Raw genomic sequence first — 20048 nt, forward strand, 5'->3', positions numbered from 1 at the left:
TGGCCAGAGAGAAAAGCACTATGTAAATGCACATAATTAATTACACCCAACTAGTTAAAATATGGCTGGTATGTAACTGTCAAGGAGGTGGTAAAGGCATTAGCTGCAGGGTCTATTGAAGGATGTGGTGCAGGGAAATGCGTTGGGGGGTTGGATGGGGGTGGAGTCTGTCCCCTTCTATACCTGTGGCACAGCTGGAAGGCTCACACAGCTGTTCCATCTGCTAGTTCATTCTTTATTTATCTCTTTGATTAGATCAGTTTTAGTGACATGCCCAAGGCAACTCTTCGAAACAAAATCCAGAACCTCCAGGACTCTCTTACTTACCATCTCTGAAGGCCACAGTCTCTGTGCTCCCATTTGTACAATTTAATGTTACCTGCCTGATATAAACACCCAATGGGTACACAGAAATAACCGTACTGTTTTAATAAAACACGTGAATATGAAATAATTGTTGAATTGTGAAGAGATGTCCTTGTGTATTGGTTAATTGCAATCACACAGAATTCAGTTCATTCATACACCTGGAGTCTGGCAGATCAAAAAATACTGAAGCTACAGCCAAAGCTAAAAACTAAAGCGATGAGCTGCAGCAAAAGACATCAATGCTGTTTTTATTCATTTTAAAGACACTCAGCTGTAAGGCATGGGCATCTGCCAAATGATCTTTAGGTTTACACCTTCAGTCTTGTTCTGCCTCAAATTTTAAAAATGTGAATTTTAAAAAATTCAAGAAGAATCCCCTAAAAAGAAAAATATTTGTTAGTGACCGCTTTATTAGTACACCAGCTTCTTAATGCAAATATTTAATCAGCCAATTATGTGCAACTAAATGCATAAAAGCATGCAGACCTGGTCAACAAGTCCAGCTGTCTTTCAGAATGATTGTTGGTGCCAGAAAGAGTGGTTTGAGTATGTCAGAAACTGCTGATCTCCTGGGAGTTTCATGCAGTCTCCAGTTTGCAGAGACTAGTGCGAAAAACAAAAAACATCCAGTGAGCAGCAGTCCTGCAGACAGAAATGCTAACTTAGTAAATCAACTATCAACAGCTAAGGTAGGGATGCTGACTTATCCAATAATAATTTTTGCTACCTAGCTAGCCAAGTTAAGATAAAAGTACAACTATATCCTTATGAACACAAACTAGCTAGCTAACATTATCGATCATGTCACCTTATGAATGAAAACTAGCTACCTAAGTGACGTTAGCTAGCTAGCTAAATTAAAACCAGATATGATCTAATAGTCTTTAAAAGGCACTCTAATTTAAGTGAACCTAACCGAACGTTTGTCAAAAATGTGCACTGACTTGTCTGTAGGCCTGCGGTGCAAACTGCCTGGATATGGAAGTGTGACACACTAAGAGGAGAACATTCTCAACCAGTTTAAAACTGAACAATACATTTAACACACCTACTTCTTCAATGCGAAAGAATGATTAATACTTTCATCATGTTTTTTCAATGCCCACAATGCCGACCAATAAGTCGAATAAATACCTAATATAAAGTCCTCACTGAGTGTATATGCCACACTATCACCATTGTTTGGCTGATTTCTTTTAAAATGACAGTACAAATTACAGAATCTGGTGACCTTAAAAAACAAAACAACAACAGCAACAACAAAATAATAAATACTTACATAAATAAGTAAAGTATAATTGCTACATTGTAATAATTTGGTTACTTTTTGCCACTTCAATTATTGTGACATTAAGCCCTCATTTCACAACATGAATGAGGGTTTATAATCAGGGTGTAATGGTGCAATGTGATCACGATATCTTACAATAGTGATACACAGAACATCGATAAGATTCAATATGATTTCTCAATTTATTACGATATGATACAATTAATAACAATTAATCACATTACAATAGGATACGATTAGCTGAAATGTGAATTAACATTGAAATAACAAACAGTTTTCCTTTCAGAGTTGACAATTGTTGACAATTGTGCTTACAATTGAATACAAATGATTCATACATGTCACATCGATGCAACTGTGACATTTGCATTGATGCATCTATGTTTCAGCACACCCCCTAGTTTATACAGTAACTAACAATGACCTGCACATAAGACTGCCAATCAAACACTGCCTCATTGCTTTGGTGAAAATTCCATAGAGGCTGTTTCGCCTGCCTGCACACAGTGGGGTAACTTAGACCCTTGGACTATATTAGGAGTTTCTACCCATAGCAGTATCGAAAGTGATGGTTTGGCTATTTCTTTCTTTGATTTGCTGCTGTTCACTGTTCAAGTGAACTTAACATTACAACTGTCATTTTGGAGGAAGAGGAGCCCTGAAACCGTTAAATAATGGAGGAGTTAGAATTCACAGGAGATCTGAGTTGGGCTTTTTTGTGTGCCACTGCCACATCTTTATGTCTGTTGGGACTGACAGTTGTCTTTTATTTAGGCAGGGGTTCTCTGTGATACTCGAGGTGCGCAACGCCACAAACAATTTACGGCTGCAGAGTGCTCGGCGATTCCGAGTACGACGGGAGAAATCCCACAGAGACCGGGCCTTTCATTTGTCAGTGTGCACGCCTTTGAAGGCAACAGTTGTCAGTTGATTTAACTATAATTACTCCAGCAGCTGCTCGAACTGCGCTGAGGTCGCATTTCGGCCTTTGGATGGTGACGTCATTATTTCTCGCATTTTTATCTTTTTAATGCACGTTAAGAGGGGAAACAGCTTTACCAAACTTGTATCTACTATTCAGTCAACAGGAACACAGAGCAGCCACCCCCCAACCCCCCGCTAACTAGACATGGCCCCTGACATGGTTGACATGGCGACAGCGAGTAAACAGCAGCCAGCCTGACGCTATTTCTCTTCTCAAAATAGCTGTACCAAGGAGCACTTTAGCAGGTGTATGGTTATGTTGTGGCCACTTGAAGAACGAGAGAGGAGCTGATTGATTGCTCCGCACAGGCAGGGTGACGGTGTCCGGGTGGACAGGAGCGCAGAGGGCCGGCCTGGCTACGCCACTCCAGGGGCTTCAGATTCCGTATCCTGACCTTGCACGGGGTTACCGACGCCACACCTACTGAGCGCGAGCAGCAGCTGCGAACGTGCTGTCCGATGGCTGGCTCTGCGGCGCAGGGAAAGGCGAGGGAGGGCCGGAGTGAGTGAGTGACATCACGAGTCAAGGGAAGGCCAGCAGTCATTAGTGCATCAGGGATTTCATTAGCGAAGCACACTGCACATTGCACAGAGCTGAATAAAGTTTTCCTGCTTTCACACACACCATCTGGACAGTCCCTGTCACTTTGTCCATTCTTGTATTTTTACTAAGCTGCAATATGACTCATATGCATATGAAAGTAGTTATTCTTTGCTGTGCTGCATTAGAGGCCTCTGCATGGACTCTCCAACATTTTCAGTGTCATTTAGACTTTATATACATATATACAGTATATAGTATATTCACAGGGACTAGCCCAAAATAAGAGATGATGGAGTACACAAAGCACAGAGAAATGCATTCCTTTTAACGGAGAGGGGACAGTGCTGTTTCAACATCAAACAAAGTCTTCCTCTGAGTGTTTTTAAACAAAGTGCATTGCTCTGAGCTCTGTGTGCTCCACTGTTTCTTGTTTTGTGTCAATCCCTGTGAAGTTTTCTGGGAGTCTCATATTGTCTATTTGTTTGTAGAGCACCTATTTGATCCTCCTTTTTTGCTGGCTTGTCGTGTGTTGGGTATTTTCCTTTCTGCATACAGTATATACTGCAAGGGGTTAAACTTTCAGTCAGAGACTGGAATAATTTGCATCCATAATTATTAGCATAAATTTGACATCATGTGTGACTTACACTGCTTAAAACACGGCTTTTTGCACAGATTGACAGCCCATATTTTGATTCAATTTTACCGACATGATTACGGTGTATTCTTCTGGCTCTCCCCTCCATCTTGCTTTTGCCATTTTAATTTTATAGGTTTAATAGGACAATGAATTTTATAGGTTAAACAGGAAAATAAAAAACATGTTAACCCAATTAGCCTACTTCATGCCTGATGTTTTACTTAAACTTCATATGACATCATCATCTCCCCTTGAAACATTTCATAAGTTTCAGTCTTGGGAGCATGGATTTGTTTCTTGGACATTGGGGTCATTACAGAATGCTTTTATAGTTTAGCACTGAATATCTCAATTACTAAGTCAATGACCATCCCATACTTATTTGTGTATTAACCTGCTGTCAACTTATACAAAATATGGTAAAGATATCGACAGGCATTCAAAATCTACAAAAGATTTCCCAAAACTACACCCAGATGTCCTCAAGTGTCCCCAAATCCAAAACATCTGCATATCCTTTTTTGATGCAAAATATAAAGAAAATTAATCATGTGTGTTTCATTCGCATATACAGTATGAGAGTAGGCTATGTTTTTATCAAACATGCCCAAAGTATCCAAAAAGCTTTCCAAACAGGATTACTCAGCCTAATGCTTTCTAACCATCCTACATCACATTTAAAATGGAACTTTATTAGGTTAACCAGAGCCCTGCTAGCCAGTACAATTACAAGTTTATCAAGTCCAAATCCAAAATCCTGTAATTGTCACTACCTCGTAATATATGGACGGAGGGTTGTATTTTAGGAGGCAAATGAACATAAAACTATTTACAAAAATACAAGATCACAATATACTCAGACCGAAAGCACTATTTTAACGCACACACGTTAAAAACTGCCTTCTGATATTGATGTATCCTATAGTAATGTATGCACAACAGCTGGATAAATACCCCCAGGATAAGCTAAAAATATAGTTTTACAGCGATAGAGCCCATCCCTGTGGTGAAAGCTTAGTGTATTACATACAAACTTATGTTGGACAAAGATATGCCTGCAATACAAATGCTCATAGGATGGTTACGGACGTCTGTATATTCATTCTGCTATGCAACATTCCTAAACTGTCCGTCACCTGAATATGACAGATTATACCTTATTGGAAAGGGTAGGAAACTCCGTACATGAAGCTTTACATTAGTTCAGTACTGAAATGACCTAGCAATGCATTTACGTAACAATAAGTAGTTCAACATGGCATCTGCTTAGGTATACTTTTTTTTTTTTAAAGATATTTTTTAGGCCTTTTTCAGCTTTATTGGACAGTATAGTATAGAGAGACAGGAAGAATGGGGGCGAGAGAGAGGGGAAGACATGCGACAAATGTCAGACGGTCGAATTCGAACCGCTGACGTCGCGGCATGCGGTCAGCGCTCTACAGGCTGCGCCACCGAGACACCCCAATGCTTAGGCATACTTAAATATATAGTTTTCTCCGAAATGGCTGAACGGATTATGAAATAAACTTCAATATTAGTCATAAAACAGTTGTAGCTTCATAACCAAGTGGGATATTTGGTCCATAAATATGTGAATCAAATAATTAGTAAAGAAAAATGTCTACCAAAACCGGGAAATATGTTGGTTGGGAGTGCAATAAAAGTGACCTAGGAAAAAAAAACCAATGTGTTTATTCATGCGACTTCTGAATTGCATATTTGTGTTCTTATATTGGAACATGATTTTTTTTTGACGTAGAGAAATGGTATCAAGGATTTTTAGAATATGCCTTTTATTGTCTGAGTCTTTGGTGAGGTGAGTGTTGTGTGGCAAGGGGGAGGTTGGAGTTTTATTGCCCTGCTTTGCAAATAAGAGGCTGATAAGCATCTAAACTGCTGTTCTAGCTAGAGGAGACTCTTTTTAACAATCTGGTGTCGCTGGTTTGCAGTTTTATTATGTCACAGTTTTTGTATTATATAAATATGAATGCAACAATAATTTGGGATGTCGACAACTCAACCACAGTTGATAATGTTGAATAAAATAAAAATCTATGACAGATCAAATATATTACACAACAGAACATAGATGTATGTAAATAAATCGACAAAGAAATCATAAGCCATTGCAAATTGTTCTCACAAAGACATGACATATCAAGATCCATTTCCTCAAAAAAAAGAATTTAGTTTTCAAGCACCACAATGTTTATATTTCACTTTAATCGAGAGAAGTGAATACTTTTACCCATTAAAATGCAAGTCCTGTAGAAATACACACAATAAACTGCCTAAATGGAAAAAAATCCACATTTCATAATGTTAATATGAACGTGTTTACTATATTTCCATTACACTTACACCACACTCATGTTGATTAATTTGTAAACCTAACTTTCCTATCGGCTTTCTTGATAAATTAGCTAACGTATCCTTATCCAAAGTTAACTGTTTTAATCTCTGAAGTGCAGAGTAGTCGGTATCTTGCTTTTATAAACCAGTTAGTCAGTTAAGTTGCTGTAGCTATAAACAGTAAGCCCTGTAAGCTAACAATGAATACAGACAAAGTCCAGCAGTTTTGGTATGGCTCAACTAAATAAATATTTAAACATTCAATAAATAAATTACTTACTGTACTTGCAACTGCTAGCATTAGAATCGCAGTCGAACACCCACTCTAAACCAACAACTTGCAATCTTCTGAAAATAGTTGGTTTGCTCTCTTATTCCTCAGCTGTGCCAGTTGTAGCCTATATGCACATTATTATATTTATAAGGTTATTACATCACAATTTCACATTTTTAAGCACTGGACAAACAAATTAACCTGTGGGACACGTTGCTGAAAACCTTTCTTACGCTAACATTTCTTACAGAAACAGTAGAAAACATGTTGAGAAGATGTTGTGTGGCAAACATGTTGAGAAAAGAACAGAAAAAGAAGTCAAAGTAAAGGAGACAGGAAATGTTGAGAGGGCACAGATGAGGGAGGGAGAGAGAGTAGGATGGGGAGGAGCCACTGAAAGACAGCACAGGAGCCAGGTGATCATCAGGTAGTCACTTTTTCTTGTTTTTGCCCACCTCCCACACAGATATATGCCTACAATGACAAGTTAGGCTACAGTAGACTGGTTACAACAAGGGGTGTTGAAACAAGTTAGTGGCCATTGTGCTGACATTGTCCTTTAAAAGTCTGATAAATTGCTTGGATTGTTAAGACAAGGACCATCTATTCTGTGAGAAATACATGATCTCTGATAGTAAGATAAGTAAGACATATAGACTCCAGTGTAGTGTTTCAGTTTTATAAAAGGCCCTATTCTGTCCAAAATTATTGCCTAAAATGCCACCAGAAGTGGCCTTTAAATGGTTATTTCAAGAAATAATTATCTGGGGGAGTGTGCCCCCGGACCCCCTAGCTTTATTTATCCATGTAGCTACAACTCAGGGCTCAGCCCCCCTTGACATAAAATACTAGAATCGCCCCCAGTGCAGTCCCAAACAGTTATGATGTCAAAGAAGAATGAGGTTTATAGAAGAATATGTTTATTTAAATGATAATTGTACATGGCAATAATTCTGGAATTGAAAGTATTTTTAAAAGTCTTGGATCTAATATGGGGCCCACCTTCAAACTCCACCCCCTCTACCAAATTCACTTAAATAGTTGATATCACATTTCTGGAATCTGGATGACTTGCAAGTGTATGCAAGTATCTCAAGTCTGACTATGCCCCAGCATACATAAAACTGTTGTTGAAATTCACAAAATAATGACTTACATTTCTTAAAACTTTGTGAGGGACAAACCACATTGTGCTTAAGATTGAATTTAGGCCATTTTTCAAATAGCAAGGAAAAAAAAAAGAGCAATCAGGTGTCCTTGAGCAAAACAATGGAGAACTGCATCTATGTAGCGCTTTTCATTTTGAACTGAGCTGAAAGGATCAATTGAAAAAGAGAAGACAATCCCAGCAGCTTGCAGGCTGGAGATGCCAATGAAAAGCTTTGGAGATATTAAACCATTACACTTTGGAGGTTTCTTTGTATTTCCATCACACGTGGTATGGAAAAATGGCTTTTTAATGACAATACCTGATAAGTGTTTTCAGCGCAGCCTATGCATCATTGTCAGTGGTCGGAGATTAAACCTTATTGTTTCGTTTTGGGAAGCCGACGCAGAGAGGGGGGAGCTGGGAATGCAAAGAGCTCCGAAATGAAATAAAACATAAGGAGAGGGGGGGAAATCCCTTGCTCACCCCCCCCCCCCATCCATTGTACTCAAACACAAAACCCAGCCAAGGTTTGGATTATTGCTTTTTTAAAGTTAACTTTTGAGATGATTTGCATTGAGGAAGTTACTGCAGTCAATATTAAATAACGCATGCATCTCATATTTAGGACCATCCTGAAAGAAGCCAAGGGGTGTTGGGTGTGATTTCTCTATCGATCATCACTACACTGTATATTTCTTTCTATTTTTTTTTCAAAGTAGGATGATGGAACCAGTTTTCCCTACTATTTTAACTAGCGAAATGTATAGCCTTTGCAGTCTGAATACTGTAGCTTGTTAATTATAATGAGAAGTAGGTACCTGCATATTTACATTCATTTTGCATATTTTGTCGACCAATGGGATTAATGGCTTTAAACTGGTAATCTAATCTAATTGTTATTATTATTATTATTATTATTATTATTATTATTATTATTATTAATTTATTTATTTTTATTATTATTATTATTATTATTATTATTATTATTATTATTATTATTGATATATAGAAAAAGTATATAAAAAGCTAAAAAGTATGAATCTATGGCCATACATGTTGCATATTTACTTCTCTGCTTTGATTTGAGTTAAAACAGGAACCAAAAACATTTCAGCATACATGAAAACCAAACAGACAGTTATACAGTTATCTCGAGCATACTGTATGTGAATGCATATTCTTCAGGATCACTCCTTAAAAAAGACAGGAGCCATTTGTCTCCCTCCCCCTTAACCCCCCTCCCTCACCCCCAGCCCAATCCTGCAATAACAAGCCATCTGGTGGATCTAAACATGAAAGATTAAAATGACATACAGTATGAAGGCTTTCTATTCAATTGCTAATGTCCAAGATTTGAGATCCACAGGCCAAAGCTGTCATTTTTTCAGAGGAAGAGGTAATTATAAGATTTCCTCACGGAGGTGTCTTGGATCAAGAGTCCCCCCTGCGTGCGACAGGCAATCCTCATTTACGCAAAGAGAACAATGCACGCCAAATGTCTTATGGGCTAATCCCTTGCAATCCTTTGTATGTATTGAGGCCTGGTCTTATGGGCCTGAGGAGTGGGCAGATATAGAGGCCATGGAGGGTCAACATAAAACCTTAGTACCACAGGCTAGTTGGGCTCCTGTGCAATTATCTTTTCATTCACCAATGCGGAATGGGGGAGGGGGTGGTATTAATAAAAGGGCCCCCCAATGTTGAATGTTCCCTCAAGGAAATTTTATGAAAATAATGAAATAAATACATTTTCAATACACAGTATCACTTCACAATAGATTGTGAAATATACAGTTCAAACCATTGCCAATAGGTTATCTTTATTTTGGCATTGGTTGGGCAATATGACATGATACTTACATACTGGGAAAACATTTTGGTTCTACTTCACTTTTTCTGTTGCTGTATTAAAAAAAAATCACCAGGCTAACTGGTCAGTTCAGAATTGGCGTGTTTCTGAATCACCATTTGGCTGGGTGAAAACGGACAATCATTTTGAGCCTCTCCTAAGGATGAGGTAAGGCCTGCCTTTTTGTGATAATGCATGCATGACCATAGAGTACAATACAAAAGAGTAGATGAGATTACAAACATAGCTCGCAAAACTGGCCACGTTAAATATGCTATGTCAGGCCATTTTTTATCTTTCCAGCTACAAGTATAATCAGCTGCAATAGTAAGAGCAATGCACTGTACAGCTCTCTAGCTAAACTATGGACACCATGTTTGTTTATTTGCTTTTCTGGAGTGTGGGAAGGAGATGGGAGGGGCACTTGTGTTATTGCCAGTCAATTATCCAATCAATGCAGAGCATGTGAACATTCAACGGCCACCCAAAACGGCCTGTTCAACATAAAGGGTTAGACACTGGATTTATAGGTGAGCCCAGGTGCGCCTGGTTTAGCTGGACCCTGATGTAGCTATAGGGGGAGTATGTGTGTCAGAAATTAGAGTATTTGGGTTGACCCATGCCTGTCAGGGCAGTGGAACTCTCTTTGGTGATGAAATAGCTCTCCCATGAAACTACTCACATCATGGCCGAGTCTTAAATCTGGGAGTGGAGGTACCACCAATCCTGTGCAGGTGGAATTGCAAGATGGTGGTACCGCTTCACAATCTCCGCACAGGAGCAAGTGCCATGCTGCATCTGCACCAACAAGTCTCCCAGCCGGGGTCATTCCGTCTGATCCGTACAGAAGAGCCTGGATCATCCCGCGCTGACCCGTCCAAAGCTCTCCTCCCAGCTATCCAAACTCTAGCCAAGACCGTTAGAAGCCTCAACAAGTGGATCTGTTCTGTGGAAGCCGTGACTTTCCAGACTGCTTGTGAAGTTACTCAAGCTCAGGTGCAGTGAGCCAGTCCATGTTCGCAGAGGTCGGCTTCCTTCTCACCGGCTACGGCAATTCCCTCGCCTTCATCCGTTAGGCCATGTATTTCCTCTGCTACTAGTGTGTCTCCTCACATCGAGCTCAAGTCTTGTAAGGTAAAGACACTAACCTGGTTATCTTTTTGTTGCCATCACCTGAATGTAATAAATGGATCCTTGATTGTGGTCACGTGTCCGTACTGTTAATCCTCACCTACAGTGTTCTATCACTATTGACGAATTTGTTGTGGCTTCTGGAGTTTACCATGATATAATTTGTGTTGTTTATCATGACTCCCATCAAGAGCTGGACTCATATCTCTCTAGTATGCAATTTACGATAACGTTATGGTTGAGGATTGTTTTATTAGTACCAAAAATCCTTTTCTGCGAAAGCTTCTTTGTTCATCTCACAGTTCAATAATAATAATATTCAAGGGCTATTTCAAAAACGTATTTCCTGGAGGTACTTCATGGTTGATTTTGAGGTATGCTTGGGATCATTGTCTTGATGGAATACCCAAGCTCTCTTCAACTTCAATGTCTGGAATGGCCTTCAAACATTAGCTTCTGGAATTTCTTGATATTTGGTATGATATATTGTTGTCCTGTGAATAGCTAGACTTAAAGATCGGCAGCAGATGCACATCCAGTTTTATAAGGTGCTGGGCTGAAAAGCACATAAATTAAAAGGAGATAGCCCACACACTGATATGCTCCTTACACACTTTTATTGTTAACAAAGTTTCAATCCCAGTGGATCTTCATCAAGTCTAAACAGATCATGTGCTACCACACTCATAGATATACATGTAACAGACCACCTGATAATCCGATCCTAGTGATCCAATGTGGAGACTTGAATGTTCAGCACTGGTATAGAGGTAAAAACAGGAAAAATAATATGTAAAACGTGATCTGTTTAGACCTGACGAAGATCCACTGGGATTGAAACATTGTCAACAATAAAGGTGTGTAAGGAGCATATCTGTGAAACATGAGAGAGTTCTCCTTCTTGGTGGAAATGAACCTTCATTCTGAAACTTCATCCTTGGACAACTGTTTAGAGACAACACCAGACAGAACTATCACTGCAGTCGGATACTTTAGAAGTCATGGAGTTACTTCAGAATAAAACATTTATTTCAATATATATTTTGTATATAAAATTTCTGTGAGGGGTAAAATGGATTATAAAATGGGCCAAACAAAAACATATCTGACCTGTTTTTAAACCATGGCTCTTTGGACCCCCCCCCCCCCCCCCTACAATAAAACCATTTCAACTGGTTAATGTTTTTGTAAGAATTTTAGTGAATTAGTGAATAGTGAAGAAGTCATACACAATGTCTTACAGGGTAGGTTACCATTGACCACTGATGAATGAAATCCCTGTCACTTTCAATCCAGATTGTCATCACCATGCTCAAACTTCAGCATTGGCACAGTCTGTTTTTCTCCCCCGCCCCCTTGCCCATGGATATCAAGGCTTCCGTGTAGGACTAAGCAACCTTTGGCAAGAGCAGCAACATGCAGTGTCAGTCTGACACACAAGTGAAGGGATCTTATTCATTTTGTGTGTACAGTACAGGCTCTAATCTGATTTGAAAGCCTGGCACTCATTAGATCATCAGAGACTGTAATGATACAGTGCGTGTATGACACACTCTGTACCCAAGTGAGAGGGAAGAGGCACACTTCAGCTACGGCATTTCAAGTGTCTGTCCATCTTTCTTTCTCTGTCTCTGTCTCTCTCTCGCTCTCTCTTTCTAAAGCTTGATCCTGCAGCGTGTCAGGAGATGGGTCTCATAATGCAGTCCCAGGCTTTTTCCCTTGATGGGGGAAATTGAGCACTTCATTCCCTTTTCCATAAAATCAGCCTTCATTTATGCATAAACTCGTCAATTTCACTGTTCAAAGAAGAGATACATGGAACCCAACAGAGAAAGCTGTCACAGCTTGTATTCCAGGCAATGACAGAATATGCACTAATATTATCATAATTTGGTGACAACTACTGCTTTAAATATTCATTTGATTAATATCATTATTGTTAACAGAAACAACAACCTAAAGACATGCTAACAGTTTAATAATCATTGTATTGTTGTAGTGTATTGCTGTGGTCTTCCTTGAAGCTTGCCTTCAGTTTTTGGATTGCCAAGCTTGGTGAACAGTTTGGCTTGAATTGATCTTGCAGACCTTTTGCTTGCAGACCTCTACAACTGACCTTCTTTTTCACAATAAACAAAACAGTAGCTACTTTTCCACTATAAGCAGCACAATATAAATGGTGATAATGACATAGCCATACACAGCAATGTAAAATACAATGTCTTCATATTTTGTAATTACGCAATGTCATGAGGTTGGTCAAAGTTATTTAAGTAAATAGTGATGTGTAGCTCAGAATCACAGAATTTAGTAGAACTTAATTTATTCAGACAACTGAGAGAGAAAAAAACTGAGAGGGGAATGGGTGCTGAACCCAACTAAATACTGAGCACTGAAATGCACAGCACAAGTATAAATATATATTTTATTGGGATTCTGTGGCATAATGAATGGAGCCATGTGTGCCATTATAAAGGACATTGTAGGCAAAGAAATAAAGAAGTCAACACCTAACCAACGCCCAATTCAGCTTCTTGCAATGCTGAGTTTGGCTTTAATTGTGTTATATACACAATATGACTTACTCTGGAGGAGTATTGGTGTTCTTCACATTCTTTGTACAAGCATCATGAACACCATATACCTGAGGGAAAGGCAGTTACCCCATAATTGCTGTAGATTTTTTTTGTGATGTGCAAGCGACAAGATTTTGTAAAGCATGTTTTCATAAAATAAAATAAAAATCTGCATGTGAAAGTACAGTCACATTTATCTTTCATGAAATTAGTCCCCAGAAGAACAGCTACATGATTTCTCAAGCCCTTCTTCTTCAGCCTCTCAGCTGCAGATTAGACATAAAATGCATTCTAACATCACCCTTACAATGCTAAGCTTGTGTTTGTCTGAGATTCCCAGTGTGACTTGTGAGGGCTGTACATTTCAAGGTAAATTGATCAAGAGGTGATCACGTGTGCCTCCTACATTTACGCCTGCTTCCAGCCATGCATCTCATACTGTAACAATGTCAGCAAATGGTTCTGTCAGCTTTCATGGGTGGATTAATGGCACACAGAAATAATCTTTGTTACTGACCCTGACTGGATTTGTTAACCATGAGAAGACCTGAACTCTGCACAGCCATGACAATATGTGCAGCCAAAATTTAAATTGAGCATTTCAGTGTTAAAAGACACATTTAAAAAAAACTTTAAAGAAAATAGGTTAGAAGGAAAATAATGCATTCAGGAAGTTCCCTTTCTCTCCCTATGTTCCATGAGATCAAAGCCTTGCCTCAGCTCTAATTAACAAAACTAATGCAGATTCCAGACCTTCTGGCTCTGAAGAAGGCCTTGGAGGGATAGAGCTGAAATTTTCTGCAGATTTAAATAATTAATATGACACCTTGAGCTCGGCTGAGAAAGAGGAGCTCCATGTTCGAGTTTAGAACAATATCATTGCCAAGTGTAATGCCATTTGTTCGGATGAAAATGAGGTGGGTAGGCTGCGGCCAGTTCATTGTCTGCTGTTCTGGTGGATCAGCAAATTGTGGGGCTCTTTGTCATGCTAAGCAGTACCTTTTCAAGGGAACTTTGTAAACCAGTCTTTAGTCTGTCCCCGGGTGTGCAGAGCTGGGAAAGCTGTGACGGCTCGGGGGACCTTGTGGTTGGTCATTTTATGGTTTTTAATCCTCTTAATCCCCGTTTGAAAGGGGTGTTTGCGAGAGAAATCGGCTCCCCGAGGTCCTTAGGATTCAAACGCTACGCGTGAGCAACTGTGTCATTCCATAAAAACAACAGGAAAAGGAAGAGAAAAGAGTGAACAGTCATCAAATGAACTTTGAATCACTCGACACGCGATGTCAAAGTTTTGTGTTATGTTCCATTTTTTGGATGTAACCATTAAAAATGAAATCAAGTGGGAAAGGTAAAATAAATATACATGTGGTCTGACTTTTATGCAAATGTGCCTTATGTTCATCCTCTGACAATTGAGAGACGAAACCATTTCTCTACCAGACAGCCTGTGCGCTGGCTTAGACTGGGGCTAATCCAACCAGCGTTATTCAAATTAATTCTCTTGTGGTGACATAATCATAGCAGAGCTCTCCTGTCAAACTTCCTTTTTTTACTTCATTAAAACAGGATCTGAAGATCTTGGTAAGGCAGGTTTGAATCATTCCAAAAAGTTAAACCAACAGGGATCAAATTCATAACTTGATAATACAGTTTCTTAAAGGGAAATTTAATTTACTGTATGTGATTTGGAGTTTTCATTTTCAATATAAGTTCAACTTTTATTTTAACTTCAATTCACTGTTATATTCTGCTTATTTCAAAGTAAACCATGCTTCCATTAAATTAGCCATGGTATGGTATTGTGCTTCATTCAGTAAGGTCTATCATAAGCAGTGGTGTTTCTAGAACTATATAAATGGGGTGTCCAAGGCTACTTTAGGGGGTCAAAAGTCCATAAACCGAAAAATAACCAACAAAACGAGGTATAATATGCATATCCCATGTATTCCTTTTATAAGCAAACAATTTAACATTGTTATAATGTGCCTCAAGAGCTGGCATAACCACAAAATGAATGAGAGCATGCTATCTTGTGATCTGTGGAGAGAGTGTGGATAGCAGGAGACGTTTTAAGTTATGTTAATATTCTGATTTGGTAATACCTGTAGTATTAGTTGCTGCTTGAATATACTTTCTTCAATTTCAGAACTTTACAGTTAAGTTGACCACAAATTGGCAATTTTTTGCTAAAGTGAGATTGCAAAGCTCAGTTGACTGAATAACCCTATTTATTTTGAGGTACCGCAAATATGACAATATTAATTTATTTCACCTAGCTAACTGGCTGATAAGAATACTTGCACTTCCAAACACAAGTTAAGCGGCATTTTTCACAACTTATTTTCCAAAATGTTCCAAATACGTAGCCACTGGACGTAATGTCGGAGACTCAAACGAACGAACCTCTATGCACTGAACAAACCTCCATGGAATGAGCTTAATGCAAGTGAATGAGAGCATTCTAGTTAGCATTCTGTGGAGTGGAGTGGAGTAGCTGACAAGTGAGATAGCAAAGACCAAGCTAGCTGATTGAGCTACCATCTGACTAGTTCACAAGTAAAGTTTGTCAAATTAATTTATCAAAATAGTTTGAGGTACCACAAATATGTGAGGGATAATACCCTATGAACGAATTGGTTATGAGGGAGGAAAGAATTGCGTGACACCCTGTCCTATGGAGGGCTGTTTACCACCCTGAAGGGCCGTTATTTTCTCAGTCTATTCCGCTACATTGTGGCATTGTCTGTTGTTTTACACAGTGAATTGCAGAAAATAAAAGATCATTCTCTCTTCACTCACTTGTGTGTTGTAAGTTATGTTATTATTACTGCCCAAGTTAAAATGCTCATTTACATTATGTTTGAAACATATCCCATGCTTATCTTTCCGACTATGTAAAGTGTAACTCAAGTGTAACCTTCTCTGCATTTTTTAAATCCACATACTACAAGAAATAAGGTAATGTCAGTGTCCTTTTCATGACAATTGTCCAGCGGAGCAAATGCATAATCGTTTATCATTATAAAAATGTTCAAAGTCAGAGAAACATTGATAGAATTTCCATTGTTTACTTCTCTGGAGCAATTATCATTGTTGTCCGTCATTGTTGTATAGGCTCTATGGAACATGATGAGTCCAAGTACAACCATCTCTGCCCAGCGTTTCTAATGTAGTTGCAGAGAAAATGCGTTACCCCCATCCGTGTGTGAGAAGATTCAGTATAATCAAAGAACCGACGACGGGAATATTATAGAAGTGACGACTAAAAAGCATTTTAGAAAATGACATTACGTTTCCAATGGTGTATAATTTGTTAGGCTTGCATAAAACAACACAACATTATTTCGACCTGCATAACGAAAATGTAGCATTTTCAATAAAAAAAACAGAGTCATCTGTTGACATTTTACAACAAAACAAATATTTTGTGATGCCTATGTCTAAATAAACTTAATTTGAAAGAGTTTCAAGTAAATATTTCTGAGGAAGACAGTGGAAACACCGCTGACAACACAATCATTTGTGTTGTAAACCGATTGTATTTAGATGCTCACTGATATACATTCTCAAAATATTTTATTATTATTCAGTATGCTTATAAATAAGGAGCCAGCTTGCTTTTTAATAATAAATAGCATATGAAATTATGGACATGTTGACATGTTGATGGGAGTTTGATATTTGACAAAAACAATGGACCTCAATGAATGTTAGTAATCAAGATGGTATTATTGGCGGCACGGATGGTGCAGTGGGTAGCACTGCTGCCTCACAGCAAGGAGGTCCTGGGTTCGAATCCCCGTCGGCCGGGGCGTCTCTGTGTGGAGTTTGCATGTTCTCCTCGTGTCTGCGTGGGTTTCCTCTGGGTACTCCGGTTTCCTCCCACAGTCCAAAGACATGCACGTTAGGCTGATTGGAGAGTCTAAATTGCCCGTAGGTATGAGTGCGTGAGTGAATGGTGTGTGTGCCCTGCGATAGACTGGCGACCTCTCCAGGGTGTATTCCTGCCTTTCGCCCAATGTATGCTTGGATAGGCTCCCTGATCAGGATAAGCGGGTTCAGATAATGGATGGATGGAAGATGGTATTATTGTGATTATTGTACCTTTTTCTGCTGACCTGTTGGTGTCTGAGCATAGCTGCAAGGAGAGGGAGTTTATGACAGAGAGGTAGGGGAGGGTGACAGGTGGGGGGAAGTGCAAACACCTTTTTTCAGGATAAAAGGTGTTGTATAGTTTAGTAAGCCAAATGCAATATTTTACACCTCATAAGACCCATAGTATAATTTAGTTTCCATGTGTCGTTTTGGAGTCTATAAACATCCTTTTTGGAAAACTGCCCAGACATAGATTAGAAAAAACAAGGCAGAATGCAGAATGAAAGGGGATTTGTCCAGTGTTGTGACTTGACTCCTGTGTATTTCTAAGCGCACCAGCCACAGCTACAATAATCTGTATCCAGTCAAAAACAGAAAATCTTTTCAGTGAGGGAAAAAAAGCTTCCACTTTCACTGTGTTTGAGCTTTGTTTGAGTAATATGTGGAGTAATTCTGACTGACAAAGGGTTACCTTTAGGAAGAGACCAGGATTTTTGCCTCTCGTCAAAAGGGTTCAAGAATAGAAGCCATTTTATTTTGGGTATGTCATTTTTAGGCTTGTGTCAAGATAAGGGGCAATCCTTAAGGGGCTAATTAGATTTTTGTTTCATTAAACAATCCGACTAATGTGATGTATCAAATGGAAACAGGATACGCTGCAGTAATTTAGTGTTTATTAAAAAGGATATTTGACCTAATGAAAATCACAAATTTGGGCTTTCGACATGTAAGAGCCCTTGAACAGAGAGACCAACTTCATTAACATTAGATAGATATTTGAAGTTTTGGTCTAATCCCAGCCTTCGTCAGCTTAATTGCTCATTAAATCAGTGTTTTCCCTCTTCAGATATGCTGGCTATGCCAGTGGTGCACCTCAGCTTCTACAGTACCTGAGCAGCTTGCAAGTTTAACTTCACTTTGATCCGTATTCAGGTTTCCCGTTTCACGTGATCTGCACATGAAACAAACACACAGATAAAAAAGAAGAGTAACAGATCTTGGATGAGTTGCACAGTCTTTCATTTGAAGCGCAGCTAAAGGCGTGCCGGCAGTGGTTGTGTTGACAGCCTTTGTGCCAATTCCCGCCATTTCTAAAATGCTCTGGGCACATTGGAGGAAAATCCCCTCGCAAACCCACCAGCACTGCTGTAAAACATGACAGAAGCTTACGGTGAGTTAAAAAAAAAAAAGATTTCTGACAGAGTAAAGTGTTTTTGTGGGAGGGGGGCAGTTTTAACAAAACAAATAATGAGAAGAAAAGCAACATGAAAATAGAACAGAAAAAAACACACCTAAGCCCAAAGGGTAGAGACTGCAGAATGTTTAAAATTACATCATAGAAACTGAAACAGGTGCACACAGTCCTTTCAGAAAATGTTCACACCCAGTTATTTCTCATTTTACTACAAGGTCTAATTAAAATATTGCGTTGTCGGGCTGAAGAGGGCCTTGGCATCATGGGGTGAACAGACACTAAAAGTCGAAATACAGGTTGGCTACTGCTGTTTATTAAATAAAATAAACAATGTAATAAAATTCTCAACCAAAGTTGAGATCTGCCAATCTGGCAACCCAAATATCTTACAAAGGGAAATAAATAGTCCAATTTAAAAACAAAACCAGCACAGAACCATTACATAAGAACTCAAACCATTGGCCACAACTGAAAGTCTCTTTTGTAGCCCTCATAACAAGATAATTGCCCACTGTGATTGCAATGAATCTCAGCTGTGGCCATACCTGCATGAAGGGCTGGTGTTTCCCCCTGGTGGACAGCACCTTATTTCTTCCTGGTGCCAAAAAATTTATGTATATACACTCACCGAGCACTTTATTAGATATTTATTAGACTAAGTTTTTAGACTTGTACTGCTGTTGCCTATCCACTGAGAGTTATTATAAATTGAGTGTTCTGCATACTACTGTTGTAAAGTGTGCTTATTTGCTTTACTGTCACCTTCCTGTCAGCTTTGACCAGTCTAGCCATTCTCCTCTGACGTCTCTTATTAACAAGGCGTTTCTGTCTGTAGAACTGCTGCTCACTCGATAATTTTTTTGCACTCTTGGCAAACTCTAGAGACTAGTGTGCGTGAAAAATCCCTGAAGATCAGCAGTTTCTGAGATACTCAAATCACCCTGTCTGCCACCAACAATCATTTCGGTCAAAGTCACAATTTGGCTGATTAGATCGCACAAATAAGTAGGTGTAAAAATGTTCCTAATTAAGTGCTCAGTGAGTGTATATTATTGAATTGTCTCTATAGTATAAGTATTGTCTCTGTGTGGTGGGGACAGGGACTGAGAATGCTTTTGTCTTTCATGTCTTTCATTTTTGATGCATTGTGGAATAAAATGCATCACAAATTGTGTCAATATACACTCACTGAGCACTTTATTAGGTAGACCTGTACACCAGCTTGCAAATGCAAATATCTCTGGAGTTTACAGAGAATGATGTGAATAACAAAAAAAACATCTAGTGAGCAGCAGTTCTGCGGGAAGAAATGCCTTGTTAATGTGAGAGGTCAGAGGACAAGGGCCAGACTGGTCAAGGCTGACAGGAAGGTGACAGTGAGGCAAATAACCACACATTACGCGGTATGGAGGAGAGCATTGCTCCAACACCATGCGTCAAACCACTAAAGTGGAAGTCTAGAAAATAAGTAATAAATAACTAATAAAGTGCTCACTGAGTGTACGCTCAACAAGGCCTTGAACGTGTGCCGGGTCATTGCCTGAAACAAGCTGGGGGTTTGATTCCGATCCCTGCCCAGCCTGTTATCATGTGATTTG

This window comes from Conger conger, chromosome 3 (genome assembly GCF_963514075.1).
Source record: "Conger conger chromosome 3, fConCon1.1, whole genome shotgun sequence".
NCBI lineage: Eukaryota > Metazoa > Chordata > Actinopteri > Anguilliformes > Congridae > Conger > Conger conger.